Source organism: Artibeus jamaicensis, unplaced genomic scaffold (assembly GCF_021234435.1).
Source record: "Artibeus jamaicensis isolate MK-2021 breed Jamaican fruit bat unplaced genomic scaffold, CSHL_Jam_final contig_466, whole genome shotgun sequence".
NCBI classification, from domain to species: domain Eukaryota; kingdom Metazoa; phylum Chordata; class Mammalia; order Chiroptera; family Phyllostomidae; genus Artibeus; species Artibeus jamaicensis.
The window spans coordinates 435,005-449,754 of record NW_026521844.1 but is presented as its reverse complement, the minus strand read 5'-3'; the positions used below and the strand labels follow the sequence as shown (position 1 = coordinate 449,754).

Genomic DNA, 14,750 nt, shown 5'->3' with positions numbered 1-14,750 from the left:
ATAGCTCTGACTGAAAGAATATGCTGTTGCTCTGCAGAGAGAAGTGGAATGCCATCAAATAGCGCCTACAGGAGCACTGTTTTCATTAGCAAACATGTTATGTGGCATATGTGTGCAAGCATAGCCAGCAGAGTTTATGCTTAATTCCATCCGTCTCTTCTAAGATGAGCCTGAAGTGGATAAATTAAGGTCTCACCCTTCAGAGTAAAAACTTGTGTTCACACTTAGCACTCTGGAGTAAATGTTTCTGTGACATTCACATGGACTAAAATGTCCATGAGAAAAACCCTCATTCCTGCCTAAAGGCAGGAAAGAGTCCACCACTCAGCAACTTCAACATTTTTAATACCTTTTCTTTCACTATTTATAAAGAATCTATTCTATCAGTAGCAGTAAAGTAAACTTAAAAATGGAGTCTATGCCACTAAGACTTTCTAGATTTTTTTATGTGCAAATAAGGCTATATTGCAACTTTACAAATATGTACAAAGTTCTTCTATATATATGGAAGAGTTCAAGCACTATGCAATGGCACATAGACGATAATTTGGGCATTTGTTTTCAGAAGCAAAGGCATGCCTAGAAGAAGATAACAGATTTTACATAAAACTTGGTTTGTAGCTTCTTACAATGCAGTTTTCACAAACATTGTAACAACACATATCATAGCATTATGATATATGCTATGATATATGCCAGAATCTAAGATTTATCCTTGATTTTTCTCTACCCTTCTTTCCAATTCATCAGCAAATTATGGCACTATTTCCAAACCATGCCCCAACTATATCCACTTCTTTGTACCATTGTCTCTGGCTTAGACTATTGAAGCATTATTTAGTTTCACGTAATTTAGGGCTCTCTGTTTCCACATGTCTTTCTGTCCAATCTATTTCCTATACAGGTGCAACATATAAATATTTGAAATGCATATTCCTTTATGTCTTTCCCCATTAACATCTCCCAAAAGGCATTTCATAACACTTAGCATAAAACCCAAATCCTTATTACCCCAGCTTACCAAACCCGGCATGCTGTGCTCCCAACTTATATACATGACATCTGCCCACTCTCCATGCAGGCACTTCTGTTCCCCTGTGTTCTTTCAGAGCCTCTGAGGCATCAAGCTCATTCTCTTTTTAGGAACCCTGCATCCACCTAGAGTGCTTGTTCAGGAGTGTAAGGAGTCTTGTCATGAATGATGGCTGGTCTTTGCAGGAGTGACTTCTTATCATGCAGATCTCATACTAAGCAATGCTTTTCAGAGACGCCTTTTTAAAAAATATTTTATTTATTTTTAGAGAGAGGGGAAGGGAAAGAGAAAGAGTGGAAGAGAAACATCAATGTGTGGTTGCCTCTCATGTATTCTCTACTGGGGACCTGGCCTGAAACCCAGGCCCGTGCTCAATCAACCGAGCTACACCAGCCAGGGCGTGAGAGGCCTTTTTTGTCACTCCAGTCTAAAGTGACCCTAGTCATGTGTCACTTTATTTTAATTCTCTGAAAGGGGTCAATTATCATTTGGAATTTCCATGTTAATTTCTACTTAATTACACATGTACAGACATACATGCATTTACATGTATGTGTATATACATATATGTCATGTGTGTAGTGCATGTGTACATGTGTGTCTGTAAATGTTAGTATATTCTATGTCACCCAGCAGACTATGATTTCCTTCATCTTATATATCTTACCTCTGTATCTCTAGCTTTTAGGACCATGCTTTTAAGAAGCAGTCAATCAATAAATATATTTTTAATGATTACATCTCTTTGTTTCTCTATTTGTTTCTCACACTATCATTTTAACAAAATAAATTTTAATAAAATAATATATGCATGTTTACATACACACATTCATACATACACACCTATATCCACATACACACACACACACACATATATATATATACTTACATACATTTATGGAGATGCATGTAGTTATGCACACTGTCCTAACTTCTGCATAAAATCAGGATCATTGATATTCGTTCACTAATCACAAAAATCAAGACCTTTAACTTTTATCTTATATTAGACAAAAAGAAAGATATATTTATTTGGCAATCCATATGTAAGTGGTACTACAGAGTTAAGCAGTACACAATATGAATAATTGCATGTAGAAAAATTTAAATATCTAACAGAAATCTTTGACTTTATATGTTTTTTGTAAAATTTTATGATTATTGCTAACAGATTTTTGTGTGTTATATGATCTTTTATAAAGAAAACGTTTGTATCTAGTCTAATACAAAACTTCTCTGAGATAAAGCCTGAAAAATCCACATCACAATGCTATGCTAACTAATACTTGACTATTTCTGAAATCTTTTGGACTACCTACTATATTCAAAGTGCTAGGACAGGCACTGTGGATCCTATACTAAATAAATACACACGCTCGGTTTTGCCCGAAGTTCTTAGTGAAAATAAAACAGTGAAGTGTTTGGCTCATGTTCTACTGTGATGCAGTTTTAAAGATGTTTTCAAGGTCTCCTCATTAATTGTAATATTTCAAGACCCTAACTTAAATGTACATGATTTGGGGGCGATTATCAATTTCTATAACTAAATTCTATACAGGAGTCATTTTTTCAGTTGACTCCTTAAGATTAAAAACATTTAGTTTTTAATGTTAAAAAACTTGCTTTGCGTTAGAACTCTGAATATTAGGGATACAGGTGATAGGAGAAGATAGTAAAACTGGAGTTCAATAGGTGTTTCTTTACAATTCTGTGGGTATTTTCTATGAATTCATCAAAATAGGTATATTTATTAATATGCAGGCACAAAATGTACCTACAAATGTCCATTGTTGATTTTGTTAAGTTAAGGAATAGAAAGTTTATAATAATAATCTTTGAAACACCCCCATATTCTACTTAATTTTTACTTAATTAAGCTTTTATATTACATATTAAACATTATATCTGGATGAATTTTACTGCTTTTAAACATTGTCATACAAGAAACATGTATATGAGCATTAGAATTCACCAAAATTAGTGCTGTGTAATAATTTCCAGTTTAATGTCAACATTGTGAGCCTGTGTCTTTGGTAGCATAGTCCAGTAACATAATATAATACATCATGTGAGCTTACTTCACTGCATTTTTTAAATGTGAACCAAGACCTATAGGAACTCTTTGTACCTCCTAAAGCCATACACAAAAATGTTTTTATCTACAAGTTTCCTGAGTAAAGCTATTTTTCTGTTAGAATATCAACCGTGATCATCACTAATTTAGAACCTGGTCTAAAGCATTTATGTAAATGACAAGGTCTAAACTCTTTATTTTTTAGATGGGCGAGCACAGGAGGGTAAAGATTACCATATCTTTCAGACTGTAAGATGCACATTTCCCCCCAAATTTGGCAGTAATAATGGTTGTTAATGCTGCTGTTGAGTTCTGTTTATACTTACATTGGTGAAATATTATGTTATTAAATATTTTACCACAATTTTTGCTTTAAATTTTTTTTTCCATTTTTGTCCTCTAAAACCTAGGTTTGTCTTATGGTCCAAAAAGTACAGTGAATTATATGCACAATGTCTCTCTGCTATACTGTCACCTGATCTAGATTGAAAAATCCAAATGGGGCAGGGAAGAGCAATGGAAAAAAGGCAGGGCAACTGTAACTGAACAACAATTTTAAAAAATCCCTTTAACATTTCATATAGTAAGGACTTGGTGATGATGAACTCCTTGAATTTGATTTTATCTGAGAAGCACTTTATCTGCCCTTCCATTCTAAGTGAAAGCTTTGCTAGATAGAGCAATCTTGGTTGTAGGTCTTTGGATTTTATGATTTGGAATACTTCTTTCCAGCCCCTTCTTGCCTGGAAGGTCTCTTGAGAAATCAGCTGAGAGTCTGATGGGAACTCCTTTGTAGGTGACTGTCCCCTTATCTCTTGCTGCTCCTAGAATTCTCTCCTTCATTTTAATGTTGGCATCACCATCACCAAGCCCTTACTATATAAAATGTTGAAGATACTTATCTAAGAAAAAGAAGATAAAAAATATGAACAGTGAAAGGACAGCAAAACAACCACACCTAAAACAAAAGCAAAGCAGACACCTAAAACAGGAGCAGAGCCACAGAAGTGGAGATCACATGGAAGGTTAGCAACAGGGGAGTAGGAGGAAGAGAGAGGGGAGAAGGTACAGAGAATAAGTAACATAGATAGTGGGGAGAAAATAGGGGGAGGGCAAGAGTAGTGTGGGAAATATAGAAGCTAAAGAACTTATGGCACATGGACGTGAACTAAAGTGGTGGTAGGTGGGTGGGAGGGGGTGTGCAGAGTGGAGGGGAATGAAGGGGGGAAATGGGACAACTGTAATGGCATAGTCAATAAAATATTTTAAAAATCCAAATATCTGGGTTTCTCAGTGTTTTCTAATACATGATACTCCCCCCAAAATGTTAAATTAACATTTGATTTAAGTTTTTCTTGTAATGGCTATTAGTCCAATTCTTTCCTAGGAACTTGACATCCTTACAGAACTTAATGTATTTAATCAAAGTATTTGTTTGACATTTTGGTAAAGTCCTCTCAGGAGAGAACTCATGGCAATGAAGTAGATGGAGCTAAATAATACAAGATCGCTCCACTTCACAGGCATTTTTTTCCTATTGTAAATTTCACTTTGCTTTTGTCCGTTTGGAATGTAAAGGAATATTTTAAAAGAAAATAATGCATACATTTTTTCAAGGAGCAGACTGATTTTATTCATAAACATTTCTTATAATTACATAGGACTGACTGTTGTTTACTGCCTACCATCTAAAATCTCTCTACCTTTTGATTTTTCAAGAACAGCATTTTTTATTGTGTAAGGATCCATTTAGCATGTGAAGCCAGTGGAAACTATCAGAGGGAGGAAAGGGATTTATTCAAATTTAATGTTTAAAAGGATTTCCTTTCACAAAGCAGATGAGGTTACCATATGACACTTGAGCGGGAGGCATGCACTGGCAAGTTGAGGCCTTGTCAACCCGGTGGTTGTCATTTAAGCAAGAGCCTTAGTGCTGTTTTCCATTCTTATGCTATAATCCAAATAGGCTGCTACATGTAGCTGAACATAATAGGAGCAGATAAATGTCCTCTGCACAGGCAAAAAGCAAATACAGTAAACTTTTTCTCTTACAATTGCTTTCCACGGCAGTGCAATTACCAGTAAAAGGGTTGAGGATGCCCTATTATTTTTAAGGCTAAGAAATGTGAATAGCTTCTATCAAAAAGATACTTCTTACCTTAATACTTCTAATACATGTTGAGTTCTGACCTTCTGTATCTCCACTAATAATCCCTGATTTGGATTCGCTTTTGATTATACTGGGACCACCCTGGGGAGTTATTGACATAAAGCAGAAAGGAAGCAGACATATGGAGTCCGACTAAATGACATTTTTTTCCCTATTGAACACTAGTTCTTGGAGAGAAACAAGCGCTTAAACTTCTGAGACACTTTAGACTTAATTTTGCTTTAAAAGTCCATTCTGAATGGGCCAGAATGCCATTTTTCAAAAGGAGAAACTGCCACAAAACAAAACAGGTTGACAAGTTAGAAATTATTGTACACTGCATTTGTAGAAAACAGAACATACCTTTAACCCGAAAAGCTTGTTATTGGAAAAAAGGTGCTGTACCTCTCTTCAATTTATTGCAAACAGTGCTTGTTGGAACTGATTTTACTTTGACAGGTTTATAGAGGATCTGTTGTACTCTAATAAGCTCCAATAACAAAATATGGTTGCATATTTTGAATTATTTCATTAGGATGTGGAAAAAAAGGGTCACTTTTTTATTCTTTTGAATGTGATGGGATGATTTAGAGCTCCAGCCACTTTTAAAGTCATTGGAAAACTGCATTCAGAATAGGATTCTTCAGTATGTTTCATTATAATTTTTTAATAATTATTAGACTTAAAGGTTCTTGGCAGGAATGCTAAAAATTACATTATATATTGTAAAAGGAAGAGGGGAGAGTGATTTTTGCAGATATTAACCCTGTTTAGTGCTCAATTACTAATTCATGTTGTTAAAAAATAATACTATTCCCTATCTACTGGTATCATCTCCATTACCACCCAGAGGAGCATTGTTTAAAAAGCCCCAATCAAACTCTAAATATAGAGAAAGGTACCCTGAGAAGCACAGAGTTACATCATGAGTCTGTTCTTTCTGTTATCTTGGTGGTTCATGAAAAAAATACAAGTAATTCATGTTCAGTGCCAAATGTTAGAGATTTCCACTGCTCAGACACTGATTTCACTGATTTCATAAAAAACTTTGATGTGGGTTTTGTGTACAGTGAACCTTATTATTAATAGGAGTTAAAATAGTACAGAATATTAATTGATTATGTAAATTAGAGAAAAAACTTTAAAGTTACCATACCATTTCACATGCATTTTGTAATGTTTCCCCAGTGAGAGAGGGAGACAGAGATGTGGAGCAAGGGAGAGGCATGTAACTCCTGGCATGGTTGCTCTGAAGGTGCTATGAATGTGTCATTGGCGTGGGGGCTTGTGGGATTACTAATAATGTGAGAGAAGTAGTAGATAAACTCAAAAGCTGATGAGTATTCAGAGAGAAGGGAAATCAGTTCTAATTTAGTTGGTTAAGAAGGTCTTCACAGAGGAGGTGGGAATCAGGCTGAAACTTAGACGAGTATTTTATTAGCTATATCAAACAAGGTAAGCCCTTTTAAGATAGGGACTGGGTGACATTGAGGGTTTGGGCTCGTGTAAATTTGTCCCAAAGTGAAGTGATATTTTCAAAAACAAAGACATAGTGATAGATAAAGAAAGAGTTTACACTTTATTACAAAGAGAAATATATAAGCATCATCGTGATATGCTTTGTAATAACCTTGTGTGTGGGGGTGGAGGTTGTGCAAGTGTTTGAAAATGCATTGAAGGAGGATATCAACTCTTTACCATTGTGAGTGTGCTTTACAAATGAGATCATATTTACACTGTAATTGAAGGACCGATAAGAAAGAGAAAACTAATGTCATGAAATTAGATGTGGTTCTGAGAACATGGCAGCAATGAAAGAATATAGAGTCTAGCTTAGAATTGGGTAAAGCATTTATGTCAAGGTCAAATGTCTTCCTGTGTGCTGGGCTTGGACTTCTTTGATCATGGTAACCTTGCACTATGAGAAAAAAAGTCAGGTATATATGCTCTGAGAAACTTTAGCCCTGTTGTTCCAGAAATCCTTAACATTGTGCTGCTTCAAAATAATTGTGAATGCAGTTTGGTGTTCAAATCACAGTCAGGCAGGATGAACGACTGATGAATGTATTAAAACAAAGTTTAGCCATGAACCCCAGACACACACTTTGGTTTCCTGATTCAACAAGTTTGTTGTGTGAGCTGAAATTGCACTTCTTGTAGTGATTAGGTTCTTATAGGAGTAACCCATACTGTTTATATTGCATTTGTTTGTAACCCAACTTTTTTTTTTTTTTTTTACAAATCTCATTTTTTTTTATTGATTATGCCATTACATTTGCTCTATTCCCCCCTCCCTTCTCCTCCACCCTGCATACCCCTCCCCCACCATTTCCCCCTTTAGTTCATGAACATGTGTCTCAAATTCTTTAGATTCTGTATTTCCCCTAGTATTCTTACCCTCCCCCCTATCTATTTTCTATCTACTGTCTATACTACTTATTTTCTGTACCTTCTCCCCCCTTCCCCTCCTCCCACTCCCCTGTTGCTAACCCTCCCTGTGATCTTCATTTCTATGGTTCTGCTCCTGATCTAGCTATCCTCTTAGTTTGCTTTTGTTTTAGGTGTGGTTCTTAATAACTGTGAGTTTGCTGTCCTTTCACTGTTCATCTTTTTTATCTTCTTTTTCTTAGGTAAGTCCCTTTAACATTTCATATAGTAAGGGCTTGGTGATGATGAACTCCTTGAATTTGACCTTATCTGAGAAGCACTTTATCTGTCCTTCCATTCTAAATGAAAGTTTTGCTGGGTAGAGCAATCTTGGTTGTAGATCTTTGGTTTTCATGACTTGGAATACCTCTGTCCAGCCCCTTCTTGCCTGTAAGGTCTCTTTTGAGAAATCAGCTGACAGTCTGATGGGAACTCCTTTGTAGGTGACTGTCCCCTTAGCTCTTGCTGCTTCTAGGATTCTCTCCTTCATTTTAATCTTGGCTAATGTAATTATGATGTGCCTTGGTGTGTTCCTTCCCGGGTCCAACTTCCTCGGGACTCTCCGAGCTTCCTGGATCTCTCGGAAGTCTATTTCCTTTGCCATCTTGGGGAAATTCTCCTTTATTATTTGTTCAAATAATTTTTCAACTGGTGGTTGTGCCTTTCCCCCTTCTGGTACCCCTATAATTCGGATGTTGGAACGTTTAAAGATGTCCTGGAGTTTCCCAAGCCTCTCCTCATTTTTCTGAATTCTTATTTCTTCATTCCTTTCTGCTTGATCATCTTTTTCTTCTGTCTGGTGCTCTCCCTTGATTTGAGTCCCAATTTTCTTTCCATCACTATTGGTATCTTTTGTATCAGCATTCATTTCAATTAATTTAGCTTCCATATGTTTCTCTAATTTGTGACTAAAATCCACCAGTTCTGTAAGGATCTTTATAACCAGTGTTTTGAACTGTGCATCTGAAAGACTGGCTATTTCTTCATCACTTAGGTCTATCGGTTCTGGGGCTCTGAGTTGTTCTAGAGCCATTTTTGGTTTATTTGTGCTGTTTAGTGAGCGGAGCGAAGCCTTAGTTGTTTACCAGGACGGGGCGACCCAGGTCGCTGGTTTGTGACGCTGTGTGTGGGGGCGGGGTCAGAGAGGGAGCGATGGCGTTCCTCTCCGCTAGCCCAGCGCATCCAGACACTCAAACGCCTCGGGCTTGCTTATCCGATCCTAATTTTGCGAGCCTGCTGCACCGCGCGGGTTTCCCTTCTCACTGGTTTCTCCGCACGTAAATGCGCGCGACTGAGCGACCCACCGAGCCTATTCCCTGTGCGCTCCGGCAGCCAGCTCGCTGGCGATCAGCCCTCGGTTGCCTGCGTGCCCCGCGCACCGCCCGGGGAATTTTTTCTTGCTAACCTGCTCCGCTGCTGGCCTCGCTCCTCCTACCGGTCCAGCCGAGTATCTAGTTGTCCTTTGGACTCCGTATTGTCGATTTTCCGTGTGGCTTGGTTGTGACTGCTGTTAAAAATAGTTGTTCTTAGATTTGGTTGTGCACAGAGGCGAGGTGGACCCTCCACCTACTTCTCCATCTTGGCGGAAGTCTGCTCACATGAATAACTTTGCAACCTACATAGACTTTGTCTGCACTAATATGCAGTTGCACAATTGGCTAGATTTGGGGGTTTGTCTGACATTGAATTACTCCTGAATTTATTTTACATGAGGACACTACTTTATATGTTACAAGTAAAATAAAGAGTATAATTTATTGTCACTTACACGTCATGTATAGGTACACTATAAGCAAATATTTTTTTATGTCTTGAGACCTTTGCTTTTCTGTTTCTTATCAATGAAATGTAATCATTTTTTCTTTAAAGGAAATTCTTGCACTACTATGGAAATACACACATGTATCATAATGAAATGTAGACCTCTGTGAATTTATTTTGATATCCTTTTTAACCATGAAGTCATTTTAGCAAGTTTTATCCATTTTAAACTATAGTTAAATATTAGTCTCCTGAGATTTAACTTACTAGCAAATGATTTAAAACACAATCACAATTTCAGATAAATTGATTTACATAATTATATTATGATAAAATATTTTAACAACTGAAACTGTAATATAGCACTCAAACAGTGTATTAGAGTGTTTTTAATTTTGATTTTTGAATAACTATATAAAATTATTTTGTTTGTAATGAAATTACATATAAATATGTATTATCCATATTTACTAATATCCCTGATGAGATCTAGAAAAATAATATATAATTATTTTTACTTTTTTCACTTCTCAAAATATGTTTTCTTTACCCACTACATATTTTAACAATTACTAACTTTTCTATTCTTTATGCTTTAATGTCTGGAAAACATATAATACAATTAATTTCTCTTGCAAATTGTACATGAGGAACTTCTTTGTAACCACTTTTTTTTTCTAGGCAAATTCAAAGATATTTTATAACTTAACACATCCTCCAAGAAAAATAACAATAAAGAATGAGTTCATCTTTCTATTATAGAAATCAGAGATGAACTATCATGAAATTAATTTATTAATTAGTCAATTAAATGTTTCTGAATTTTAATATTTATAAATTATATGTTATACACCATTCATTTCTCTATTTTTATTTATATGTATCTTAGTGTTTGTGTTCAAATTCTTTACCCATAGGATATTAATATGTAAGGCATATATTAAGAACTTCTAAAATTGACAAGTTATATTTATCAAATTACTTATAATATTAATGTAGCTGCAGACTATCTTACTTTTTTAACAAAATTAGTAAAATAATGTTGAAGTAGGATTTAGTTATTATTAGTGTGTGTATGTGTATGCATATAATTCTTCTAAATATGAATTGGTATATTTTTATTCTTGGGGAAAATAAAAATGGATGTGTCTTAGAAAGAGAAAAATGACCCATATTTTATGTCCTATAATATACTTGAGAGCTCTTTGCATCAACAGCATAATTTTTTTTAAGGTATAGGATTATAGATACACCAGAAATGAGGCAAGTCATCAGTACTAGTGTATCCTATTTCATATGTACATTTTTTAAATGTAGCTACAGCCTTGACAAGTATGGTTGGAGATTGTCGCACAAAGCCAAGGTCACTGGTCCCATTCCTGGTCAGGGCGCATGTCTGGGTTGTGGGCCCAGTGTCAGGTTGGAGCATATGCAAGCGGCGACTGACTGGTATTTCTTTCCCTCTCTCTCTCCCTCCTTTCCCTTCTCTCTAATAGTAAAAAATATAAATCTTTAAAAAATATATAGCTTCAATTTTACCATCAATATCTAAATAAAAGGCCAAAAGTGAATTAATAAAAACAGGACCTTTATTTTTTTCTCTCTTTTTTTATTGTTGTTCAAGTACAGTTGTCCCCATCTTCCCCGCACCACTCTGCCCTGCCCCACCCACCCATCTCCCACACTCAATTCTACCCCCAGTTTGGCTTTGCCCATGGGTCCATAATACATGTCCCTGGACCTTTTAATTAATCATTAATGATGACAAATATTGCCACTCACTTTAAAAGTGAAAACCAGAGAGAGAGGTATTTAGACTTAGGAAGAGAGTGAAGTCTTCTACTATTTTTTTGGAAAAACAGTTATAATCAGGCAGCTAGAATAAATTATCTCCATAAGGAAGTGTTGGAGAAGCCTATTCATTATACACATTGAATAAAATATTCTCTTTGTAATGTATTTAACATATAACACATATGACAATTAAGTTAAATGTTATATACATTACAAAGAGGATGATATATATATCCCATATATATGTTTGTTTATATATATATATATATATATATATATATATATATATATATATATATATAATGCACACATACACAAAGCCCTATATATGTAATTTTAGAGACCAGGAAATTCTATTTCAAAGTTGTCTCATCTACTAAATGGACCTAATAATAACATAAAAATTTGTTATGATCATTCACCCCGATCACAGTAGGATCTGTTTAGTCAACCCTCCTGGCCTTTCAACCTTTCTGCAAAAGTCTCAAATTAGGGAAAAATGGATAGAGTTCATAAGGAGGATGGGGGCATGAATCTCAGATCAGACTCACGCTGCTTTCAAAGTAGCAGGATGTGTGGGCAAAGATTTATTTTGCTAGCAAGGATATTTATTGCAAGAATAAGTTGTAGGTTGTAGTCTCAAAAATTGTATCCTTTGGGAAATAACAATGGCCAGTGTATATTGAAGACAGATGGATTTTTTAAGAGCTGAAGTAAGGAAATCTTTTAGTTGTATATTAAACTATTAGACCCTATTGAAAAAGTGGCCTCTTCTAGATCCTTAAAAATATGTTATATGTTTGCAATGCTATGAACAAATTCATTTGGTAAATATTTATTGACCTTCTAAGTTGTGGTAGGGTCTCAACAATAAAGTAGGCAAAGGCCTTCCTTCCAAGATTAATTGTCGAGTGGGGAGTCACTTAGAAAGTGTAGGTAGAAAAGGAGTATGATACAAAATTCTTGTTCTTTCCGAGAATTTCAACTAATTCCAGCTAATCTTACATCATTAAATTTTAATGGACTGTGATTAATCTTCTGGTGTTGAATATTTAGGTAGTTTCAAATTTTGGTATCTATAATAGAATTGAAATAGTTGAGTGAACATCAGTGTGCAATTATAAGACAGAATAGAATGGAGAAATTTTAAATTTTTTTTTGAAAAATGCTTTAGAAGACATAGAATGAAATGAAGTTAATAGTGATTCAAAACATGTAGCAGTGACTGAGAAAGATTTCTTACACAGGTTATTTTCTTAATCCAGTTGTCATAATGGCAAAGGTACTTTACATAAAATTGCTTTCAGCCAGTTTGTTTTTAGGTCCATATGAGGTGAAGATTAGAGGAAAATAGAGGATGATGACCAGCAGATAAGTAGGAGCCAGACTATGAGTCAATAAAAAAAATTGTGGTATTATCTTTTCTATTTGTGTACTTTAAAATAGTCCAAGGCAGTTCTTTTAGAGTAGATTAAGAATTATTAAAATAACTTGTTGTTTTTAAATTCTTTGAAAACTAGCCTAGGAAAACATATATTTCATGCATTTTCACAATTATAGGATATAAAGATATTATTTGATTAATGCAAGAATGTTCATGGTACCTAATAATATGTAAACTCTCTTCAAAATACAGATTTATTATTACCTATCTTAGTTGATGTAGAATAAGGAAAAACAAAAACCCAAATCATGTGGTGTTTTTTTTGGTCTAAAGTCCAAACAAAGCAAAAACAAAAACAAAAACCTGTCATTTGCATTCCAATTCTCAAGAATCAAATAATTTTGAAAGGCTGCTTTTCATATCCAGTAGAATCATTCTAACCCATTTTCTGATAGCAAATGACCTAACATTTTATAATCTGTAATAGGCTTGGTAATATCAGGTTATTTACATGGAGTTTTAAAAAACTAATATTGTAGATTCTCATATCGATAGCCATGGAAGATGTTTCCTTTTGCATTAATTAAATACATATATTTTGAGGCCTTACTTATGCAAAAAGATGAAGAATGTATTATTTTCTATTTTGTATATGTGTAAAAATTAAAAATCCCAAACATTTCATTTACCTTTAGCCTTCCTAAACTCTTTAGGAAAGTTTACCATGAATATAAGAAGTTATTATAAAAATTAGTAAACAAGAACAACTAAAAGAGAGAGAGAGACTCATAGATGGAGAGCAGATGACAGCTAGTGGGGTGAAGTTTAGGGGATGGAGAGACTGAGCAAAAAGGGAAAATGACTCATGGACATGGACAACAGTGTAGTGGTTTCTTGGAGGAGCAGGTATAAGGGACTGAATGGTAATGGAAAAATATAGTAAAGATTAAATTTAAAAAGAAGTGTATGTACACACATAACATTTATTAATTTATGTTGTTAGGGTTAGTTTTACTTAGTGATCATGGTAATCACAGCCAGGCAATACCCACTTTCCCTAGTGATTAATGTAGCAACATTTAGTTTTCAGAAGGTTATTTCCTTAATTTGACTAGCTAGGAAAAACTTGCCCTGTTGAAAAACAGGTATAAATGTCAAAACCTAAGATAAGAGAGTGATCTCATGCTGTTTGCCATGTATGTCTCCAGTGCTGAGAATTCAGCAGGTTAAACTCAGAGGACCGAGTAGGGCTATTTATCAGGAGTAAAGAACTAGAAAATTTTTAGTGTGATACAGACTTAAACTGAAAGACTGATAGGAAGCCTATTAATAGCAAAATATCTGTCAAACACTCTGAATATGTTGGGGCTGTGTGACAAACATGTAAAATCAAACTCTGGCACAGTAATTGCAGGTAATTTGTGAACTGTTTCTAATTTCCTTACTGTGTGAATAATGTCCCTACCCACGTGAAACAAGATTTGACTCTGTGTATCTCACTGAGGTTCTCACAGCTTGACATGGGCGACATTGTTTCAGTATTCTCTCTGGTGATCTTCCAATTTTCAGCTGGTCTTGAGTGAAAGGAAGGAAGATTTTGTTGTAAACTCTGAGCAATTCTTTCTGTTTGTTATGTTCTCTATGGTTGGATCTACTGTTAAGTTGTGGCAACTTTTACTAATTATGGATTAGGGATTGAATATTATGGTTCAAATACATGTTCAATCATTTCTTCTAGGTATGCCAAATAAAGTAAATCATAAACCTTTCAGAATATTGTGTTTCATGCTAGTTGACTCAATAATTGTTAAAGACTCCTAGGTACTGCAAAATTGTTAGAAGGCGTTACCAACTAATCAGGGTAAGAACTTCAAGACTCTAAACTGTACTATTAACATCATCAGTGAGAAAAGGAAAAGCAAAATAATAATTATAACAATTGGCTTCTTTTTTGTTTCTAAAGATCATGCTCATCTTATTAAGTGTTCTTAAGTGAAAAGTCAAAAAAGCATTTAACGTGCATATACTCATTCATCGTTAACATTTCTTTAACCTTATACGGTGGTGTTATTTGTGTTGATTTCCATTGTGTTGTTTCTTTGTTTACATCCTTGACAAAGCATGTCAT

General features: G+C 34.9%; 1 protein-coding gene across 1 annotated transcript in view; it reads left to right on the top strand.

Moving 5' to 3' along the window:
• CADM2 (cell adhesion molecule 2) overlaps positions 1-14,750 on the top strand; it is a 344,109-nt gene that overhangs the window by 244,408 nt on the left and 84,951 nt on the right. The gene's annotated exons all lie outside the window — the stretch shown is intronic.